Below are 24,830 nucleotides of genomic sequence, written 5' to 3'. Positions count from 1 at the left end.
ATACATTATGTGAAACTCTGTATCCCAAGTTCAAACCCACAGTTACCTCCCAATGTGGGGCAAAACCACATCTGGGCATTTGGACTATATTTGGTTCGATGTGTTCTTTGAATTTTAACGGTACTCAAGCAGTAACCGATAACGTTTCGCAAGTACACACAAGAACGTATACTGAAAAACGCCCAGAGCAACTCTTCAGCATTGTTTTGTTTCCCAATCTTTTCAAATTACCAGCTTCTTGAAATAGATTTGAAGCTGCTCTCTGGTGAGTCGAAAAGTGTGTATTTAGTCGTATGAGTGCACGGACATGAGAATGACCATATGCTCTGTTCACAAACTTGAATCTCTTCATAAAACTGCAAGTTACGCATAAGCTTCACCAACTTCTCACGTGGTCCCCATCCCCCCTCGGTGCTGCCAATCAATCTCGAGCGAACCCTACAACACTATTAGCCTCTTTGATGTTCCTCCAAGTTTTCTGAAAGGATGTTTTGTACCCTGGAGTCGGATGCGTCACCGACTGTCATCTTTTCAGTTGTTTTGAGAGATAAACAATTTGAATTCGAGCAAAGAGGCTGCAGCTTCCTTAGGGCTAAGGTGAATTTGATAAGTTGAGACATCTGTAAACCAAGCGAAAAATGACTTTGTTTCTCAAAGAAAATATGTATTGACGTGATATGTCTGGAGAGAAAGAAAGGTGCAGTGCAGTCAGTTTTGTTGAAGCCTAGTGGACATTAATGGAACTGCAGCGTTAGGCACCAACAGACTACAAATACAATGGGATTTAAACAAATTGGTTAAGAAGTACCGCAGTCAGATTGGTACTTCTGCACATTTGCACACCATGATGTCTTGCAAACTCAAATGGAGAGAACAAAATACGGTTCGGCCTGAAGGGAACTCATTTAAAAACACAGACTTTGTTCGTTTTCTAAAGCAAAGCCGACTGACTCGAGGCAGACACAATCCTCAGAGGCAGCGCTGATGTTTTTAAAGGATGTACATAAAAGAAGAAGGAAACCGTATTTGAGAAAGACCACAAATTATCAAGTACATATAGAGCTAAAAGGCGTTGTGATGATGTGTTTTGTTGCTCCCTGTGTGCCAGTCAGCGCCAGCATGGAGAGGCGTAACAAACAGGGACGCGATGTACCTACTTTATCTGGAAAGGATAATTCTGCATTAAAAGTTTTAGAGAAATGGCAGCCCAGAAGAAAACTGATGAAGCCGTATCGCTTTCCAGGAAGAGGCAGCAGCAGAAGGCGCTCAAGTGGGAAAAGAAGTCGCCGTGGTCTGTGAGAACCTGCCAGCGTTCAGGCAACCCTCTGTGCTGGCTCCGAGCGCAGTTTTGCTAATGCATGTGCTTCACCCGCTCTGACACTTTGCATCGCCGAAGATCGAGATTATTCAAATTACGCAAAATCCATTTATTTTTCAGCTGATGATAATTTTATTAATTCCAGCGTGGATTTCATGTAGCTTCAGGGGTCAAAGACTGCTGAAGGAAACTAATGAAAGTAAGTGGCAATATTAAATAAACGGTCATAATGCAGGGCAGATTTTGCCAAACATGCATGAGGTTTTTTTTTTTCCCCCTACACTGGACAGTCGTATATTTTTGGAGATATATACACAGATTTATACCTGGATGCTGTCCATTAAAATCACAGCCGCCCCAACATTTTGGTGATGTTCCACTCAGCAGACACAGATATACTTATATCCAGTAGTCTGCTGCAATTTAACCGCACAAATGTATTCTGGATGAAGACTGCAGTAAGCTCATGATCACTGGGTGCAGGAAAGAGGGACCGCAAACAGGAAACTGGCAGAACAAGGGGTTCTGGGTGCTGGTCACCTCAGTGGGATTCCCCTACTCTTCAAAGGACAGTAAGACCATGCATGCACACACACACTCCATCTTAACTCTGTATTCAGGGGATGGAATAAAGACATGTTAGCTTCCTGCGTCTCTTATTTTAGCTTCTCATTTGCACACTTGGCCTTGAGTTCTCTAGCTTGTCCGTCCTCCTAATGGCTCAGCTCCGTTTCTCCTACTGCTCCTCACTCTCCCACTGCTGTGCCCACAAATATAGCATGACAACGTCTCTCACTCCCTCTTCCAGTCTCCCCTGGACTACTGACCTGGGAAAAAGATGGGTCAGCTGTCGAGCCATCAGCGCTGCGCAGGCCATTTCAATTACAGCTTTGCAAACGAGTAAAAATAAAAAAAAACTCCTACGACTGGGAGGGTTGGGCAGAGTGTCCAATGCCTTTTTTTTTCTGGACGTTCACACTTGTTACGATGAAGCCAATGAGTGGAAGGCACACAGAAGTCAATTTAAAAAGATAAGGGGCAGCAATTAAATAAATGATTGCCCAAAATAGCTGGAGTGTCACTGCTCACACGGACACTGCATCAACCAAATTTTAATCAGACTGCACAGCGAGAAATTAATTGATTAATCAGTCAGCTTATAAAATGTCAAACAATGATAAATGTTCATCACCTCCCCGTAGCCCAGAGCGATATCTGCAATTACTTTGTGCAACCATCATTTAATTTAGCCTGATATGAAATGTCAGCCTAAGTAAGCTAATCATAAAACGTTTATTTTTAACTTAAGTAACAGTCTTAAACGAACAGGTCAGCATTTTCAGAAGTACACCATACTAATCTGGCTTGGAGGTGACTAGTTTAGCTAATCTTAGTTTAGCTTAGCATAAAGATTGGAAGCAGGGGTGATGCCGGGTGACCTGGCTCAGTGCAAACAAATAAAATTATTATTATGACAGTTTCTACATCTTCTCAACAGCATCTGTGGATTCAACGAGAATTTCCATGATAAACAGCACAAGTTTATAGCATCTGCTGAGAATGGAAGACCACTGACTATACATGAACATGAAAGAAGCCTCGGTAATGTCACCCATAGGACTGGAGGGGTTTTGAAGCTCAGAGTGGTAGCTTTGGCAGTCTTGGCCCTGCCAGACTCCATCTAACTCCCAGCTAATTAATATATGGTCAAAGAGATAAAGCATGAGTGGTGCTGAAGTGGTTGGGTGACACTTACGCAGACATCTAGCTGCTGGGCACCCACTTATCACCTATACTCTGCTGTCAAGTTGGACATTTTTAACATACGGTTCTATAGAGCTGACGCCACCCTGCACCGGCAATCACAACACCGCGATATTGGCAGGAAAGCACGCTTCCCTTGGACATGTTCAAAGGAGGGACGGTGAATGTATTAGTCAAAGGATGCTGAGGTCACAGCTGCCAGATAGGAGGTCTAGAGGAAGACCAAAGAGGAGGTTTATGGATGTAATGGAGGAGGACATCGAGGTAGTTGGTGTGAGAGAAGAGGATGCAGAGGATAGGGCATGATGGAAGCAGATGATGTGTAATGAAGCTGTTCTATGTAACACATACATAATAATTAAAATACAAGGCTGCGACACACTGATCCATCCATCCATCCATCCGTCCATCCATCACATTAACACTCTCACACTGTTTAAGGTCACATCATATTGAGTGAGAACAGAGGCACTTCAAACAGGTTGCCAGGAGCCTATATTATTTCCCAAAATCAATCAAAATCAAGTCAGAAGTCTCCAATATGTCAAATGTATCGCAGGCATATATATATATATATAGAAGCATTACCATTAAAAGATATCTGCTGTTGTGTGTTTATTAGAAATATGACATAACCTTGAGGGAAGCGCCCTTCAAACCAAACCACCGCCTCCCCTCTCTCTTTTCATGATGCTGATGTGAGAAAACCATCTGTTACTTTACAGTCTGTGTCCGTCGCAGACTGAGTGGTCGGATTGAAAACAAAGTCAAAATCTTTAATCTGCTCGCCTCGCCGTCAAAAGCGTTAACATTTAGACCACAGGCGAGAGGTTGAGGGAGCAGATGGCCCGGAGGCACACAGTACAGATGGCTTTAGAGGAACTCTGAGCGCGAGACCGGAGAGATTCGGCAAATAACTCAGAGACAGAGACGGGAGGAAAAACCTGAAAAGTAATCATGCGGAAAGTGTTAAACAAATGTAAGAGAGGCAAAAATTAGAGAGAGAGAGAGCAAATGGGCAGCTTCAGCTTGTGCCTCAAAGGCTTTGGACTGTAAAATATGAGTGCATTATGTCACCAGTTACTCGATGATGTGCCTCCATATGGCCTGCGAGGTTTATTTTAAGACTAAAGAGCAGCTACTAGATCTGCAAATGCCATACCTCTGTTACGTTATCACATGACTTGGTTCTCTATTATTCTCCTGAAATTGATTTCCTTTACTGTCCCGTGCTTTATCTGCAAGGATAAGATGTCACCGATTGAGTTGCACGGATATTATGAAAACCTGGAAAAATGTACAGCTTGTGCAGATTAGGGGAAAAAGAAAAAAAAAACGAACAAGGGGAGATATTACGATGACTAACTCTAACAAAAATCACCCAGTGTGTTTGTGTGATTGCCGTATGAGGCTGAAATAAATAGCCCAAGTGTTGTATTTTGTTTGCCAGGCTTGGTGTTATTTTTCTGCCTTGTTTCCCTCTCCTAATTGCCACCACTACGGTTTGTTCTTCTTATTATTCTCCCCCTACCCGCTGTCTCTCTCGTACACAATCCACAGTATGCATACACTGCACTATAAATAGTTTATAGTATGAATAAGAAGACCTATCTTATGTAATAGAATTCTAAAGACGCTCTCATACCCAAACTAAACCCACCATAATAACATTTTAATCTCCCTTGGATGTGACATATAAATAAGTTGAATTCATCGAGGTTAGGCTGTGTTAAATAAACCTTCTTCCTCTGCTGGGCTGCAGGCGAGTTCCCATACTCCAGGCTATCACGCAGAGACTCTGCAGAGCTTTGCAGCTTTCCTTTCCCATCATGATAACGCCGGAGGAACCACTGAGCCGCCCTCAGTCCCATACTGTTAGTGACCGTGATGCACAATGTCCCCGTTAATCACACATCTGGGACTGGGGCCTGGAAAACTGGGCACAATGGTTAAGACCGGTCATTTGAGGCAGTCAGTGAATTGGTAATTTATTGTCGTCTAGAGCTGGGAATAAAGATTATTTCAGCAAATAGGAGAAGGGTTCAGTATAATTCCCAAGGGCCTAACTTGTTTGTTTTGTCTGACCACCCCAAGATCCCCAAAAACGCTAGATTTATGATGTTATAAAACAGCAGGTTTACCTTGTGATCCCCTGTGTGTCCTGACTGCTTTATAATTAATAGTTTCCACACTAGTGTCACAGCACACCAGCATTCATTGGGATTTTATCATATTTACCGAACTGAGGACATTGTTAGGACCTGTTTATTCAATTAATTGCTTTATAAATATCATATATCAGTCTAACCTGATTCTCAGATGACAAAACCAGCTAGATTAATTCAAAGTGGTGACAAAACACAAATGACATTCCTCTGCATTTCTGCTATGTGAAGTTGAAGTTGAAAACAGACATCATGGTCATGAGCTATGTTTTAGTAGTAGGAGAAACTTGATGCAGATTATCATGTTAAAAGGTACTAAAAATCCTGTTGAACATAGTAGTCATAGAAAATACAAAAATATAAGCGTCTAGAATCTATAATTCATTATACACTGCCTGGCCAAAAAAAAAAAGTCGCCACCTGGATTTAACTAATCAAATAGATAGGAACCTCCTATTGGATAATTACTGCACGGATGATTATCTTTCAGCTGGCAACAAGTTATTTAACCCCAACTGATGCAATGACTTGCTTCTCATTTCTTAAACAACCATTTCTAAAGACACATCCCGCGGTTGTGTTCTGTTTGAGAAGGGTCAAATCATTTGCATGCATCAAGCAGAGAAAACATCTAAGGAGATTGTAGAAACTACTAAAACTGGGTTAAGGACTGTCCAACGCATTATTAAAAACTGGAAGGATAGTGAGGAACCATCGCATCAGGGTAAGAAGAGAGGCAGAGGAAGTGATGCACCCATCATGCCTAGTGCCTACTGTACAAGCCTGTGGGGGCAGTGCTATGATCTGGGGTTGCTGCAGTTGCTCAGGTCTAGGTTCAGCAACATTATGTGTCCAAAGAATGAGATCAGCTGACTACCTGAATATACTGAATGACCAGGTTATTCCATCAATGGATTTTTTCTTCCCTGATGGCATGGGCATATTCCAAGATGACAATGCCAGGATTCATGGGGCTCAGATTGTGAAAGAGTGGTTCAGGGAGCATGAGACATCATTTACACACATGTATTGGCCACCACAGAGTCCAGACCTTAACCCCATTGAGAATCTATGAGATGTGTTGGAGAAGGTTTTGTGCAGTGGTCAGACTCTCCCATCATCAATACAAGATCTTGGTGAAAAATGAATGCAACACTGGATGGAAATAAATCTGGTGACATATGGAACCAGGGTTGTACATTGCAAAACCAACTGGCCTTTCCACCGATTAGCAGCATGTTTTTACACACTGGATGTAGGTCAGGGAAAACCAAGCAGGCTGGTGGACATCATACTGTTTGCTTATAAGCCTCAGTAACAACAGATTAACATTACACGGTTGTGGATATTTCTACATATCTACTTTTATCAATTGAGGTTTGTGAAGGAGAGCATAATCGGCTGCACGTTCCAGTGTCTTTTGCATCGACATAAACAGGCAAAGAAACTATAACCTGTTTCTTTCATCAGATACCATCCCTTTAAATCCTCCCAACATCTTAGATCAACTGACGGATGACCTTACAGCTAGAGTGTTCGTGTCCTATCTTTACCATCTCATCTCCATTCCTCTTGACCTTTTTGGGGAAGCAAGGAAAGCCAAGGAAAACCACAATGAGGAATGGAAAAATGGAAAAAAGACAAAGACAAAGAGAGACAGCACGGAGAGTATTAATGTGACTGGAGTCGTTGTTTGTTTGTAATTATGTGTATGATAGAGATGGGGGGGTGCTGCATGAGGGTGCTGGCCACACATGTCACATCAGGAGGCATGATTATCCACCAGGATTACACTTTAATCAATCTAAAGCACTAGTCCCTGTCTGCCACTGTGCTAATCCCATCAAAGGAGGGCTCTTTCTGCCTGTCAGCTTATCCTCTTCCCATTCACCACCATGTTAAACACCCCACAAAGATGTATGTCAAGAGTCAACCAGGCTACGGCATGAAGACGTCAGGGCCCCCACTCGGCAGCATCCAATCCACCAGCAGCTCATTCAGTTTCAGGATTCTGCAGGAAGGGTTTCCCCACTGACGAGGCAAATTGAATGCGGTGATGGATTTTAAATGTAGCAGCGAAAGCAACGTTTACATTAAATTCATGAGATGGCAGTTTAACCGCAGACAAGGACAATATATTGCAGGTCTTAAATGCTTACTCCATTGACTGACTCATTGATTAGTCAATCAACAGAAAATTAATGGAGCAAAGTCAGCTTTATAATGCGAACCCTTTACTGGTTTTAGCTTCTCAAATACAAGAATTTGCTGCTTGTCTCTGTTTTGCATCAGTGTAACCTGATTATTTGGGGATTTTTGAGTCTTTATAGGACTAAAACATAATTGCAAGGTACAGTCCCAATAATACACCAATCAGGCATAACATTATGACCACCTTCCTAATATTGTGTAGATCTCCCTTGTGCCTCCAAAACAGTTGTGACTCATCAGAGAATGGACATGGGCCTTCTGAGGGTGTCCTGTGGTGTCTGGCAACAGAATGTTGTTAGTGGGGGGCCTTTGGGTCCTATGGGTTGAGGGGAGGGGCCTCTGTGGATCATCCCAAAGATACTTGATCAGTTTGGAATCTAGTGAATTTGGAGGCCAGGTCAACACCTTGTCCTGTTCTTCATGTTTTTTATTCCTAAAGCGTTTTTGTGTGCATGTCTGTGTCAGGCTGCATCCTGCTGGGGATGGCTGCTGCCATCAAGGACTGTCATTGCTATGGGGTGGGGGTGCCTGGTCTGGTCTAGGAGGGTGCTACATGTCTAAGTAACATCCACACGAATGCCAGGTCCAAAAGTTTCCCAGCAGAACACTGAATTGTCACAAGATGGTCAATGTTATTTACTTCTCCTGTCAGTGGTTTTAATGGTGTGGCTGATCGGTGTATCGTCTTGTGTGTTTGTGGAGATTGTGTCTATATATGCCTAAAAACTAATGCATGTGCATTTATTACCGACATTCACAATCAAGCACTCACCCACACACAGACACACACATATTGTAAAAATCTAAACTGCACCGTCACGGTTTCATGGTAACTGACTTATCCTGGTTATTTCTGAGGCACACACACACTGACAAAAATGGTGCCGAATTTGGTGAACGATACCACTAAAATATCCTTCCCATTTATGCGGCACCACAGCACATTAATCCTCTCAATTTCGGATTTATTTTTTTATCAAGGAGCAGAGCATGTGAATATCTTCGCCAGAATGCAAGAAAAACTTCAGAACACGAGCGTTTACTTCAGGGTCCACACAGACATACACTGCACTAAAAGCAGCTGCTCGCGTGCGCACGCGTTTATCCTTGATGAAAACCCCACTCTGGCGTCTTTCATCTCTTCTCTCGCAGCTTCACTCGCACACAGCCCTGTTGAATGGATAGTGAAAGGAAGAGAGAAGTCACTGAGGGACAGAGAGACGCAAAAAGGAAGACTTACGAGCTTACGAGCATTCAAGATAAAAATAACCTGAGAGCCAGGGAGAGACAGAAAATCTTTTTCAGCAGACCTCTCCCCATCCATCTACGTATCCGTGTGTGTGTTCACGTATGTGGGTCCGCATGGTATCAGAGCTCACAGCGTGGACGAGGGAGATGTTTCCAACGTTGACAAAGAAGACAGATGAATGCAAACACACGCATACTGTTCACACACTTACACGTAATACAGAAGATATAGGCTGACCATAAATCTACTGGCTGATAAAAGACAGAGAGGTTATCTAGTGCCTACGTCTTTCCACAGTAAACAAACAGATGGCCATCTACGACGATATGCCAGACAAGTGTGCAAAACAGCAAGAAGCTCAGATAAAGATGCATCAGGACTGGAGTGAACAGGCATACTAAACAGTACCCATCTGCTTGATCCTGGTGACAAATTGGGTTTGTTACTCGCGCTAGTTATTTCGCCCCGTTTTAAACCACACTTGGCACAGCTGTCTCAACTCAAATGGTGGGGGGATAAATCCTGGGCTCTGGGTTTTCGGCCAAACTGCCACATTGCATAGAGAGATTTGAAGAGGCTTAGTCAGCTGCAGACAATGCACAGCGCTCGCATCATGACACAGAAAAACAAAGCGTCAGTGGGTCACTGTTGGTTTGTGTTTGTGCCACGGCGCAGGCTGGCAAAGCATGTGTTGACTTTAGCTATCTACTGGGAAACGGCGTGACCACACAGCAGGAAACAAACTGGGACGTGTTCAGTCCTGATGGCAGCAACAGCCGTTTTCTCATTTTTGATATAAATATATATTTTTTGTTTTTACGGGTGCAATACCTAAAACAATGCATTTGGATTTTATATCAATTTGACTTTGGACTAAAAGAGAACTATTACTGATTAGCAGCTTTCATTTTGTTTAAGAGTAGGCAGAATGCTTGGAGGCATTTTAGCCATTGTAACCTTCATATTGTCCTCTGGGTCAAATTTGACCCGTCTACTGCCCATGAATTCTGCAAAGAAGTATCCAGTATACAATAATTAGCTGAACAGAAGTTGGCTAAAAATGTGTGATACATTTTATTTTTAGTTTCATAAATAGTTTAACAGACCGGGCCATTTCTGACCCGGGAGGACAGAAGTTGCATGGTCAACAGGAAGAGAATACGACGGCTGAAACTCGTCTCTTTGACTCCATTGTCATTATTTTATGTCAAATGTGTTCGTGCAAAACAACTGTCCGAATATCCCATAACGGCACTGCAAAACATGACTAAAGGAGCATAAACAAAGGAAAAGGCAAGCAGCGATGTGGCAACGAGAGACCATGGAATGTAAATTAAATTCAGCAAGTTGTGCCGATGATCGACGAATACATTCATTCATTCATGTTCTGTAACCGCTTGTCCTCTGGAGGGTCACGGCTGGAGCCTATCCCAGCTGTCATTGGGCGAGAGGCGGGGTACACCCTGGACAGGTCTCCAGTCCATCGCAGGGCTAACACAGAGAGACGGACAACCATTCGCACTCACATCTACGGACAATTTAGAATCACCAATCAACCTAATGAGCATGTCTTTGGACGGTGGGAGGAAGCCGGAATATCCGGAGTTCAATGACTTAAAATGTAAAGATTAGATTAGAAGGAAAGACTGTCCACAACTTTGGTGCGTAAACCATATTCACCATGAATCTGTGGCCCTGTTTGGTTTGGTTTCTCCTTGTGTGCTCCACCCTCATGAGGTTCACCTGTGTCCCATTAACCCCTCTGCCCATGTGTATATATAGCCCTGCCTTTTGCTTCTTTCTTTGTGAAGCCGTCTGTGATGTTACCATGTTTAGTTTCTAGCGTCCTTGCCTTGGTTTTGGAGTTGTGTTTGTTGATAACCTGATACTTCACCAGGAATCTCACAGTTTCACTTATACAAATATACAAGAAGGTTCCCACGGTAGCAAGAGTCTAGAATATTCCCTAGCTACCAAATGTGAAAGCGCTGCACGACTCGCGAATCACTTTGTGGGCAGGGCTTTAGAGCAAAGCCATGCTAGCAGGAAGTGGTGCATGCTAACTAGGCTAATGTTTACCATATTCACTATTAGTTTAGAGTATTAGCATGCTAATATAGGCTAATTACCGCTAAACACAAACTAGAGTTGATTGAGTTTTGAAAGTGTCAAAAACATAAGGCAAACTGAAATAACTTGACTTATTGCAGAACAAAAGTCTGAATTCATCACATTTAATCCTGAGGGGTATGAGAATGTCTGTGCCGAATTTCACGGCGGTATATCCTGTGGTTGACGTTGTATTTCACTCAAAACCACAAATATGAACCTTGTGGCGTCACACAAGGAAATGTCACGGGATCACTAAAGTCATTAGGAAATAGATGTTCAATGGCTACACACAATTTTCAGAGCGCTCCATCCTCTAGTTGTTGAGATATCTGAATCAGATAATATTACATTGTACCGCTGAAAAAGTACACCGTGTTTCTTCATTGTTGGTCTGATATGGCGCATTCCTCTGCAAAGACAGGCTGCCAGCAAAGAAAACTGACACAAACACTGATTGTATATTTGTGGAGAGCATGATGTGCACTAATTATTCCTGCTGTACTCCGTCAGTATGCGCCGTGCAGCTGCACGGACGACAAAACTGCGAGTTGTCAGTACGTCTGCAGCACTGTCACAGAAAGGCTGGGACATTTATTGCGCTTTATGGTACGTATAATTCACACTGACAGCTGCCCAAGCTGCCTAATTCGAACAGGAAAGTCTTTTCTGTCCGCTACAAATGTGCGCCGCAACCAGAGATCACGGCGGCGATGGAACTAATTTACTGGGAGGCTCGGTCTGGCTGGGCTCGGATGAGAGTTTCATTAATGTCGCCTAAGAAATATCACTGCGGTGCAATGAAAGGGGAGTACACAACGGTGAGGTGGTGTACCGGCGAGACCCAAATATATCAAAGATTCAGATTCTGCTCTCTCACTCCTCTCTCAACTGTCACTCCAGCCTTTCTCCCTCCTTTCCTTCCTCTATCTCCCTGCATTGAAATTCACTGGATGCAAAAAGAGAAACCTCAGTGTTGCAGAAACCCACTGATGACTGATAGAAATATCTGATTGGGAGGCATACATGCAGGCAGAAAGAAAAACATGGTCTCTGGAATGCTGACATTCCCTCTCTCTTTTTCTTAGCCATTTATTCCTGTGATGTCTCTCTACCAGGCCCTTCTTATAACTGACACCGTGGTGAGACGAAAAAAAAGGGGTTTCTGTCTCCCTCCTCTCATCATCCCTCCCTCCTTGCATTCGCCGCCTTAATTTATTTCCTTGCACCCCCCCCCCTTCATTTGTTTCTCCATCTTTAAGACCATCCGTCTCTTTTACCGTCGCAGCGTCCCCTTTCTCAGCCGCTGCATACAGTAAACACTCTGCAGGATTCTATCTGTCATGCCAAATGCTTTCTAGCAGCAGGATGAAAGGCGTGCAGTGCCTGATTCGAAATCAGGGGCTATCTGTTATCTGATTGGCTGACATCGAGAGCTGTCTGTGGATTTTAGTTACCGGGGAGAACGGGGGAGATAATGGCACCATGTCAGCAAGTTCTGGAGCTGCAAGGGGCCAGGAGAAGATAGAAGAACATGGGCAGCCATGTGCATATAAGTCAATGTTTAAAGTGGTATTTTAATTTCCTTCTTTATTCTTCACAAGTGAAATTAATGCGAACCACCGTTTCCAGCTTCTGCAAACACCATTTTGCCTTTTCAGAACTGAAGATTACAATCAGATAAAATAATCTACAGAGCACTTTAAGATGACTTTGGCATTCCTTCACTATGTGTTTTGGGTTTGCTTTGATCCATATGAGCGGTTGGGCGCTTTGGTTCGCTTGACGTACATAATGCACCGCCAATTAAGGGCAACACATGATGTGGCACTTTACGTGATGCATTTATTGCTCATTACTCATGTTAAAAGACAGACCTCCGTCAGTTCGTAGCCTCCGGCAGCGAGCAGAGATACAGCTGCTCTGCCAGGCTGCGGCTGGATGTGTTTATCTAGTTTGTATTTGTGGTTGAATCTATAGTTGTGGACTTTCTATTTCTAGTGTACTGCTAGTGTATGTACCTGAAATGACAATCCGACAACTACAGTCACGGTCACAGCAAAAAAAAACATATTTATCCCTGCTGCTTTGACCTATCTATTACTGTAGAGTTGTTGCTGAGTGTTTTTTCGTAATATATACCGTGTTCTCTTACCTGCACCTTATTGTATTTTTTGTATACTCCCTGTTTTCCTATTTTATAATGTTTTTTATACAGTTTTTTTTTAATGCTGTCTTCATTTGCTCGAGAGATGACTTTAAACTCACATAAACAGCTGTTCAATGCAAACTGCGTGTCTTCATGAATAACTGCTAAATCATTTACTGCCAATATTAAAAGTATAAAAATATAACTACCAGGATATTCTGAGCATTTTATTTTTTATTTTTTCCACCCCAAATAAAGAACAGCTTCAAACACTTGCCCTGACTGGCAGTCAGAAGAGGCTTCCCTGATGATACGGTCCTGCTGATTAGAGTCATTCACGGTGGGTGTGCTCGTTCGAGTGCTGCAATCTAGCCTGATTGTGTCACAGTGACACCTGCGCCTTTCCCCTCTTTCCACCTCCTCTGCCGATGCTGCTGACTTGCCTTTTTCTTCGGTTCTGTAGCGAAGTCTCGGGTCAGGGACGTTAAATAAACATGAGGATGAGCAGTAAATGATGCACCAGTGTTTTCTCTTTGTCAGCCCGCTTCCGCGAATACATTCTCGAACGGTAGTTTTCATTAGTCTAATGTTGCTTTGCTGGCAGGTTTGGGGTAATTTTTTTTTTCTTCTCGTCTCTTACCTGTTGTCTGCCAGCTGTGGGTGTCATGCCTGCCAAATCTGATGCGTTTGTTTGCCTGTTGCTGCCCGCATGTCACTGATTCAAAGTGTTACCCTCCAAGGACTGCCTCTTTGCTAACATTTGGATCCTACTACCACCATGTGCCAACAAATCCTAGTTGTCTTTATCTCTGAAAGCACACCGTTTGTTACTTTTGGAAGCACTGACACAGCATTGAACACATTTATATATATGTATATATATTTATTTATTTATCGCTGCACCTTTAATTGGAAATATTGGAATGATCTTAACTTTTCGCTTGCTGAGCACATTTTTCTTGTTACACAGTATTAGGTAAACTGGCAGAATTGCATTTTGTGGCTCCAACATTATTTAAATGAACATTCAGTCAGAGCCCACTGGGAGATCTTGAAGGTGAATGAAACACAACTGTGTATTTAAATGGTCTTGTATTTTTAAAACACTTGCTACCTACTGGTACCATAGACCGTGTATGAATATGGACAACGTGTCGCCACTTCCTTGCATTTGCCAAACTGACCAAGCTGTTTTCCCGGGGATACGGGCGACGGCATCATGCAACTTTGGAGCCAGAGTCTACGCAGTGCGGTCAGAGAGTGGAGCCACAATATTGATGACACCTGAACATGCATCAACGTTATATTAACTACCTAAAATGACAGAAACCATCCTTGAAGAAAAAATGTTTGACGTGTATTTTAGTGTTTTAATTAGGTGCAAGTCCCATCCACTAACATGGAGGAGGTGGAGCTTATGACCTATACTGCAGCCAGTCACCAGGGGGAGCTCTACTTGCTTTGGCTTCACTTTTGAGGAGCATCCATCCTTATACTGTCTATAATTGGTACTCAAAACGCTTTACAATTACAGTGACACATCTACCGTTTCGCTCAAACATTCACTCACCAGTTTCAAGGACTGGGGCAACTGGGGGCTCAGTGCCTTGCTAAAGGACACTTCGGCATGTGGCATTTTCCGCGTATTGAACCGCTAACCCTAACATGTGTTCCATCAATATCTGGCCCGATCGGAAGAAATTTGAAATCAAGTTTGAGATGTGGGTGTTTGATAATCCATTCAATAAGAAAATATCAGCTGTTAATAAGCACGTAAACACTTGATCAGATCGTTTCTCTCTGGTTTGAATGAATACATTCTTTCTGCATGTTTGGCCTTTTTGCGTGGTAAACGACAACATCTCCGGTTTTCAGGAAGGACAGAAACATGGTGATAGCGTAGAGTAACCATTTTAAAAGATGAACAAAGCAAGAATCGATGCGAGTGGCGGCCCAGAACTACATGAATATGTCTTGATCGTAAAGTTAGAGGGGAAAAAAACTTCTTCTTTTGCAGATTCAGTGCTCCACAGTGGTCAGAAACATGTTGCATACTGATGCAGTTGGGAATTTCATACCTAGAGAAAGCTGCTATGTTCCTTTCGACCCCGTTCACCCCTGCATATCAATAAAACACTGGGTAAACACTGGAACATAGAAATGTCCACTCTGTCCCTGGTGGGAAACAAGTGTTTTAGCAGCACCAACAAGAATCTGTGAGAAACCAAAAGGCACAAACACACACACTCACAGGTGGAGGAGGAGACGAGAGTTCAGGGCTCATTAAATCCCGGTCAGGCAGCAGCTCCCCCGAGACCAAACACTCACACGAGAGAAGGCGTCTGACTGTGATGAGCATGTATGAGCACACAAACACCTCTGAAAGCTCACGGTGGCTAACAAACATGTGTGCATACGTGTGCAGTGTGGTTTCATTCTCACACAGAACCACTAACACACGGACACTTATGTATATGCGACGGCAAGTCATTCATCTGTTGATCTACATTCCTGAGCTTCATGCAACCCATTAGGACAAGCTATCTCGCCATACTTAGTTTGAAAGATGGCAAGAACATCAAACGGCTCCTGCGCACACACACAAAAATATCTTCTGGCCTCTCTCTATCGTCTCATCCCTTTTTTTCCTCCCTTTCCATCTTTGTTTCATCCCTGCCTTTCTTCTCTACTCCAATAAACTCAAATGTGTGTGCTTTAACCTCATGGAAAGGAATATGCACCTTATAAACAACAGAGGTGTGTGTGTGTTATGTGAGTGTGGGATGAAAAAGAGAGAAAGCCAGAAAGCCAATTTTCTCTTTGGCTTGCAGATGGAAGGCATAAAACTTTCATTAGAAAAATGAGAAAGCATGTGTTGGGGCTGTCCTGAGAAAGACATTTGGGGATTCTGAGGATTAGGTAGACATAAAAAACCATCACTCAGGTCTCGCAGGTGCACGCAGGCTCATGCACAAAAAGAAACAACCAGGGCACAACAATTTGAATGAATGTCGTTTGCCATTCAACACCTTCTGCAAAATACCAAAAGGGCAAAGTCAAAAAGCTCCTGAAAACAACTTAAAACCAGAGAATAGCCCTGAAAATGCAACACCGGCAGCTCACGCGAAGCATAAATGACTTTTAAGTGAATGTTGCCTAAATATATTCTGAGAGGAGGGACAGGAGATTGCAGATGTAAGAATATAAAGTCCTTTCACACACACTGACATGTCTCCGTCTGCAGCTCTACAATGCTGCTGTTTCTCCTCTTGCCAGCAAGAAGCTCGGGTCTGCTGCCACAGCAGTTCTGCAAATAGAAGATAGTGGTTGGGCCTTGTGTGGAGTGCTTGCAAAGATGTTTTTCTTTGTGTCCGAGTGAATTCTGTTTTTCTTTTCTTTTTTTTTATCAATAGTTTTAGCGCTCACTGAGCTGGAAAATGCATATTTCTATTCCTGTCCCAACACCCGATCAGCGAGATGCTTATCACCAGTCGTTGGTTGGCCAATAATACGCCAATCAACCATAACATTATGACTGTATAGGTCTCCCTTGTGCCTCCAAAACAGTTGTCATTCATCAGAGAATGGACATGGGCCTTCTGAGGGTGTCCTGTGGTGTCTGGCAACAGAATGTTGTTAGTGGGGGGCTTTTCAAGGCTGCTGCCACCAAGGAGTGTCATTGCTATGGAGTGGGAGTGCCTGGTCTGGTCTAGGTGGGTGCTACACGTCTAAGTAGCATCCACGTGAATGCCAGGTCCAAACGTTTCCCATTAGAACACTGAATTGTCACAAGATGGTCAGTGCTATTTACTTCTCCGTCAGTGGTCATAATGTTATGCCTGATAGGTGAATATTAATAGTGTGGTGAAACCCAAGCGCAAGACTACGTCCTCAGTACAAAACCAAGAGATGCAAAAGATCCATGAAAGATTAACCCATTTCCCAGAGAACTTACTGATTCAATGATTAATTCAATAAAATGAATCAATCATAAAACTCTCTATCTTTCTTGCAGCCAGTCTGTTGAAGCGTCTCAAGATTCTAACAAATGTAAGAATTACAGTCTTAACTCTGTAACCTATCTTTGGAAAGTAAGGCATCACTCTTCTAAGTGTGTCTGTGTGTGGGGGGGTGATCCTTTTTGAACAGCAACCCAGAATTTGCCACACCACAGTCTCGGTTTCATGTAACAGTTAGAGCGATAAGTCCTCTCACTATAGTCCGGCAGCCGCAGTGACAATCATAGCTCTCTATTCTCTCACATAGCTGTGGTCTACCCACAATCTCGCCTCGCCGCCCCGTGCTGTCAGCAGGAACAGTAGGAGTCAGTGCAAACAGTAAACCACAGTCACTGAGTGTTTTCGCACAGTTCACTGAGCAAGCTCACATGGAACAGACTTGTGGACGCAGAAGCACACATTAAGTGCGGCACATCAGAGGATGCAGAGTGACGGCAATGAACTTCCATTTGAGGACAACATATAATCAGAGCCTGCAGGTGGATGACGAGGTGGAGCTGGGGCTCGTGAGGGTGAATGGCATGCTTGAAATGAACTACTCTGTAAATGTTGTCCTGCCGTGTGTTTTAACATTTGCTCCGAAAGGCAATAATCAAAGTTTCTGTGAAATGAATTACAGAGTTGGATGAACTAGAATGGAATGCACAAGTGTTTTAGACCCTGTTTTACACATCTGGTCAATCACAATGAAAACAATCCAACCAGAATCACTTTTTTTCGGCATACTGACACCTCAGTACTGTACTAAAAAGTGTTAGAACTGATATCAGTGACTGCAAAAAGAGAGGTACAATAGCAGCACTACATTACTGCAAGTTGCGCAATGGAATAAACATGGAATATACATTATGACCACTGACAGGAGAAGTAAATAACATTGACCATCTTGTGACAATTCAATGTTCTGCTGGGAAACTTTTGGACCTGGCATTTGTGTGGATGTTACTTAGGGTGTATTCACACCTGCCTTGTTTAGTTCGATTAAAACGAACTCAAGTTCGTTTCCTTGCTTGGTTCGGACCTTTTTGACTGGTGTGAATACAATCACTCGAACTCTGGTGCGGACCAAACAAGCGGACCGAGACCCAGCTGAGGAGGTGGTCTCGGAGCGGTTCCTACCGAACCCTGGTGCGGTTCCTTTATGGTGTGAAAGCAGCCCGACCTCGATCCGACCCAAGTTGCAAAAATCTACCTTTTTGGATTTGACGAGCTCCCGTAGTTTCCCGTAGTTTTCGCGCATTATGGGAAATGTAGGATAGCCCAGTGACACACACAACAGAGAGAGACACGTGAAGCAAACAAACGCAGGTAGGTTAGGTAGAGATGAGCCGTTGCAAAATAACGAGCATGATATGGTTAAACTCATGTTGCATCAAACGGTCTTGACGCTCGAGCACAAGCTGTAAGTTTATACACCATATTGCTAGCATAATAAGTAGACCTACAGTACGCAAAGTCTCCATTGTAGCCTATTTACGTGGGACATTTGGCTTCCTTCTTTACCCCGCCTATACGTTTACCAGCCAATGGCTGAACGACCTTAGCACATGTGTTTTTGTTTATAAATTCTGGTCCGGTTGCAATTAATCACAGTGTGAAAGCGAACCGCACTAAAAAAAAAAAAAGAAAAAAAAAATTGGTCCGGACCAAAGCAAGTGAACTAACGGACCTTCCTGGTGTGAATACGCCCTAAGACATGTAGCACCCACCTAGACCAGACCAGGCACCCCCACCCCATAGCAATGACACTCCTTGATGGCAGCAGCCATCCCCAGCAGGATGCAGTCTGACACAAAAACGCTTTAGGAATAACTCAAAAAAACATGAAGAACAGCACAAGGTGTTGACCTGGCCTCCAAATTCTCTAGATCCCAAACTGATCAAGTATCTGTGAGATGAGCCACAGAGGCCCCTCCCCTCAAGCCATAGGACCCAAAGGCCCCCCACTAACAACATTCGCATTCAACATTCAGGACACCCTCAGAAGGCCCATGTCCATTCTCTGATGAATCACAACTGTTTTGGAGGCACAAGTGAGACCTACACAATATTAGGAATGTGGACCTCCAAAGTCTGATCTGAACCATCGTACAGGCTTTGCGCCATTTCAGTTTCTGCTCTCCTCAGCAAAAAAACACAACCTTCCTAAAAAAAAGAAACTGTATCTCCAAGACATTAACACACACGTATGTCCAGATGTAGACACTGAAAGGTTATTTCTGGATTAGAGCACATAGCTCACACTCTACAAGCCTTTGACTCCACGCAGGGAGCGGTTACTTCCAACGACGCTTGAACAGGAAGTTCCTGCCTCCTGCTTCCAGCCAATTAAAACACAGCATCTGACGCCGAAGGTTCCATTAAGGAAGTCCCACGTTCCCCTCAGCACTCTTGACTCCTCTCACGACAGGGTCTGTTTTTTCCTGCCTGTCAATGCCAGGAACCCATTAAGGAACAGTGGTGGGGATACGGCATAGGGAAACAATGTAAGGATGGACCGAGCTATTGTTCCTCAGCCCTGCTCCTTGAGAAATGTCCGGCTGTTTCGCTCAGTGTATGACCTAAATTAAAAGTTTTACCTGAAAAGCTGGCTGCAAAATGTATGTGTGTGCATTCAGCTCATTGGAAACTGCATCAACTTCCTCGTCATTTCAGGGGTGTAGTTTAAAATGTCTGCTTGTAAACTACAACTTCCAGGAAATAGAAAGCATGTGCATGTTGTACGTAATTAATTACTGAAAACATTTATGTATCATGCCATAAGATGTTCATCTTATATAACCGCTTGACCTGTGAAGGGTCGCGGGGGGGCTGGAGCCTATCCCAGCTGTCATCAGGCGAGAGGCAGGGTACACCTTGGACAGGTCACCAGTCTATCGCAGGGCCCCATAAGGTGTGTTTCACATTTTTCCATTTAAGATTTAAATTTTCCTGTATCTGTCCACACCTTTTCATGAGGAAACATTCAGCCCATACCAGGATTTGCAATGTAAAAAGATGAGTAAGTAGTATTTGCTTCAGAAAGCATGTTTTCAATGTGTGGCTTTGCTCGAAAATGAAAGCAGGACAGTGTCCCCGCCTCAACCCCAAACAAAAGAACAAGGGAAAGTCTTACTGTATTGTTCCTCTGATCTCATTAGCTGCCCCCCACCCCCCCCCCCCCCCCCTGGTGATGAACCGCAGCCCACCAGTGACCTCTTGTCCAGCTAAACTCAGCCACTCACGCATCCACCATGGAAACTAACTCCTCAAAGACACCATTGTTGAGCTCAGTAACAATGCAAATCTAGCATGAGCCATTGTTTTTCAAATAAAAGAAAGTAAAGAAAAATAATAAATTATATGAATTTTAAGAAAATTTGGTTAATGAATCATCAGCTTTTTGCAATACACTGAACATCTGGCGGACTGCCTTGGTCACCAAGAATGTGCACCTTCGTATTTCTGCCTCCTTAATGCGTTAAAGATTGTGCAATTAAAACCACAATTTGTGTGCAGTCATTAGCATTGAAAGTGGAAATACCAATAATTTGTATCTGTAGAATCTCCTAACACAGCACAAAATAGCTCCACGGTGGCTTTTGAAGAGATAGGATGCTTCATGTGATGGTGTGACGGTGACCACCGGGTCACGACTGTAATCAGATGCCGATTTGGATAAAACCGCTGTAAATTAGCTCAGAGTCTGTGGCTGGACAGCGCTGTGCATAGATCTAAGCCAGCTGACATTCCTTTAAACACAAAATGTGCTTTCAGGGCAAAGAAAGAAAGAAATCTGCCTACCTTGGCAATGACTTCAATACCGGCTGGCATCGGTCCAAAGCTGGGCTGGATCAGCCTCAGCCACAACAAACTCATGAATCGTCTGGGGCCAAAAGTGCTGATGTCTGCAAACTTCTCCCCCTCCATTCGTCAAAGGTAAATAAAATGTGCGCATTTATTTTCTGGATTCATATATTTCTATTTTAATCTGAAGACTTATTATTTGTCTTTGTTTTTTATGGACGCGTCAGGAAATAAATGGATTGAAATAGATTTGTTCTGTCGTCAGCATTGCTCCAGATGAAGCAAGTTACGAGCAGAATTTGTTCTCTCATTTCTACCTGCACCTAAGGAACCATCTGAGAACTGCTGCACAACTAAAACTTCTGCATAGTGCTACTGTTTTTAAAAGTTGTAAAGTCTGTGGGAAGCTGTGGTTTGCAGATCCAAAATGCCATGGGCTCCAAGTACGCACGCACACGCACACACACACCTCTGGCCCACTGCTAACTTCCCCCTCTGCTGACGCTGATAGGAGGGAACACACCTCCAGCTCTGGGATACCAACGTGGTGATACAGAGAGCTGTGAAAGCATGGCTCAGCTGAGGAATAGTGTGTCAACAGAGGATGAGATTAGTTGAGTCGTCCCTAGGCGTTCACTCAGCTGGTGTGTGTGTGTGTTTGTGTGTGTGCCCTGACTCCTGGCTCTCATGTACTGTATCTGTGTGAGTTCTCAGCGAGGGGTTTTTGGCGTCTTTGACTGACACAGACAGAGTTTAGGGAGTCCCTTTCCCTCCCACAGCAGAGCTAAGAAGCTCTAAAGCTTCTTGGCCCAGGCTCTGCCACTTGTTCGATGAAAACGCATCTTTTTTTTCCTTCCCGCTAGGAATACTGTGAAGATAAAACAATAAAGCGCGGCTCAACCTCAAGCACGCTTGCAAGGAAATGTTTTTTTAACAAAAACCTGCATAGACTCAAGATTTTTACCTCGGTTTTGTCTTCGCCGTGAACACCTTTACCCACTTAAGCAATCAATGTAGTGCCCACATGTGTACGCAAACACGCTCAAGATGTGTGGGCCAACAAAGGCATTTAGGGGTTCAGTGAAGCCTCACGAAAACTCAGTGGATGTGAAAGTCTGGAGAATGTGAACCACATGCTCAGCCTGCCGTGCCAGAGCACAGACTGGCATCTACAGGCACCGGCCAACTTCAAACGCACACCAGGCACATTACTGCCCATCTCAGCTTTAAACACACTGCCACAAGCCAGATACACACACACACACACACACATCACTGCCATGTCAGCGGGAAGGAATTGTGTTGTGTGGTATGTCGTGTGTTTTGAGCTGTTTGTTAACTGACAGCTATCTATAAACTGGAACGATTATGATCAGGACCATCACACACAAACTCAGAAGACACACCGGGAGGGTTTGAAAGCATGAAAAGCATAGCATGTTCTACAATTGCTCACTCTATCTCTGCTGTGTTCTGTATGAGAGCAGTCATCCTAAGATGCTCACTGGAGTGGCTGCAGATTCTGGGTGGGCTCGATGTGACTGTCTGCTTCAGTGCTTCAATACACTTTGCATCAGATTAAGATGCTAAGTAAGGTTTCTTTCCTATACAGTTCCACCTACGGCTTAGTGAATAATGGTCAGGTTTCGACAGCCGGACCGAACAGGGATAATTTACTATTCATGCAATTCACTTTACCTTTTTTTTTTTTTTGCTTTGCAGTTCATTTGAATGCTAAATGCTAACATCAGCATGCTGGCAGTTGCTAATTAGTATTAAATCAAACGTCGTACTCAGACCCAAATGGAGGATGTCAGTATGTCAGTGTCATTAGTTTTGCAGGTATTAGTTTATGAACTGATAAAGATTTGGCATGATGGGAGAAAAGTAAGAAGATCACCGACGTTGTTACAATCAATCCTAAGTCCAGACATGCCAAACCAACCTCACAGAGCGACGGGCAGCAAAGGACGACTGTTGTCGCCTGTGTCTGGACCAAAACTTGAAAACATTTGAAAACACTGGAAAGCGTATAGCCAACAGCCTGTTGGGCACATGCTTGAAAAGAAATAACTCTTCATATCAGCAAATGGCGGTAGTCCATATTCTTCAGTGAAAATGGGAAATTGGTCGAGCTAGGACCAGCTAGGTGGCTAGAAAGAAACCAACACACAGAGCTTGTCTCGTCACGAGTCATGCTCATCAACTGATTAACAGTTTATTCATTGTAGATGACCTTGTTATTGGGAATAACATATTATTCATTATTTTGAGAAAGCATTCGAATGTTCGGATGTGATTAAAATAAAAAATGAAAACAGCAGATCAGGACACGAGAAGAGATACAGATCGAACAAAGTCAAAAGTGCTCGCACAGATGGCTAACTGATACCACTCTCACGATGCACTCCTTGGCTGATTCATCACGCCGAATCAGAACCATCAGACATTCAACTAGTGGCAATGGTGCGGGACACGCCGTCAAAACTAGGGTTAAAGATGTTCAACGACAGCTTGAAACTGCTAACCATCTGTTTGGGGTGTCTCGGGTCTTACAGAGGTGCAAACGTGTGAAGCAAATCTCACAGCTATCCGTGCCAAGAAATTCTTGTCAACCTAATGACAGAGGTGAAGTCATCAGGATTATTCTTCTGGGGACAGTTAAAGTCTTTTTATGACAATCCGTAGTTTAGGCTCAAGTAGTAGACCAACCAACCAACAGACACTTCCATAGAACTGTGGTGCTAACATGACTAATTATCCTGTTATCGAATATATATCTTCTTTGTGTAATTAGATCTTTGGTACAAATGTGCTTTTGGCTCCAACACATTTGTCATTTTTGAGTTTTATTGTCTTTCAGTGGGAACGCAATCGATCAGTTGGAAATGTATGTTGACTGCTGCCAGTGCGAAACAAGCCTCGAAACTCTGCTTCTGATTATTTTAATACTTCAGTTCAAAAGATTATAAACTATCAAAGTGCTGAGAAAACTCAACATTTCACAGATATATGATTTTGTCAGACAGCGTCAATTTTGCAAATCACACATCGTGGCATCGTTACACTGAACGCCTCTGACAGCCAGCAGCATGTGAGCCGGTATGACTCACCTCTCTGCACCTCCAAGGAAATCACACTGACACACAAACAAACATAAACACGCGCGTGGTGAGAGGACTGTATGCTAATGCGGGTCAGCCGTATCTCGGAAGACGATTTGTGTGTGTGTGTGTGTGTGTATGTACGAACAACAACGTACCCTTTAATCTGAGCGTCGATGGAAATTTCATAATGTCAGTAAATGCAGCATACAACACACACGGGCAGATTATGGCACTCTGCCCTCGTGTAGTGGGAACTTTTTGCCTTTTTAATGTTGTGTAGCTGCGGTTAGTCAGCCAACCATGTCCAATGATCTGTGGCAGGCAAGCAGAGCAGTGACCAAGACTAACTACATGCAGACCATAAGAGAGCAGAGAGAGAGAGAGAGAGAGAGAGAGAGGGAAATGGGGGTTAGATAAATAATAAGGAGGGAGAGTAAATGAAGCAAAGAGATGGAGAGTAAATTCACACAGAAGCAGCCAAGCAGAAGTTGCATATATGATTACTCTCTGGCCAGTTTAATGTTTTGTTTTTACAATATGTCTGTATTGTAACAGTTTGCATATGTGCACATGTCAGTGTCTGGTTAAAAGACATTAGTCAAGCCAGGAGAGGTTTCTGCCAAAACCGAGCCAAGCTACTGAAGTGCTCAGAGGAGGGATCAACTGATACACAGAGATATAAAGATAAACAGACCGAGACAGGAAGAGAGTAAGGACAAATAAAGATAGAGTTGGTTTTTTTTTTCAATTGTTAGCATATACACAAATATGTATGCGCATGCCTGCACATCTGCACATCTCCGGAATCTGATTATCACAGAGATGCTGGAGATCGAAAAGCTGGGGGCAACCCAAAACATCAGCGCACAGAGCGAGAACGATGACAAAAGCTAGACTCTTTAGAGCGTGGTCAGAATCTGTGTCATCTCTTGTGTTTGATTTCTGCAGCGGAA

General features: G+C 43.4%; 1 protein-coding gene across 1 annotated transcript in view; it reads right to left on the bottom strand.

The window, feature by feature from the left end:
- Positions 1 to 24,830, bottom strand: part of kank4 (KN motif and ankyrin repeat domains 4) — a 74,669-nt gene that overhangs the window by 48,963 nt on the left and 876 nt on the right. The gene's annotated exons all lie outside the window — the stretch shown is intronic.

This window comes from Chelon labrosus (assembly GCF_963514085.1).
Source record: "Chelon labrosus genome assembly, chromosome: 7".
In the NCBI taxonomy this organism is placed as follows: Eukaryota; Metazoa; Chordata; class Actinopteri; order Mugiliformes; family Mugilidae; genus Chelon; species Chelon labrosus.
Note: the sequence above shows the minus strand (reverse complement) of the source record. Positions and strands in the feature narration are given on the sequence as shown.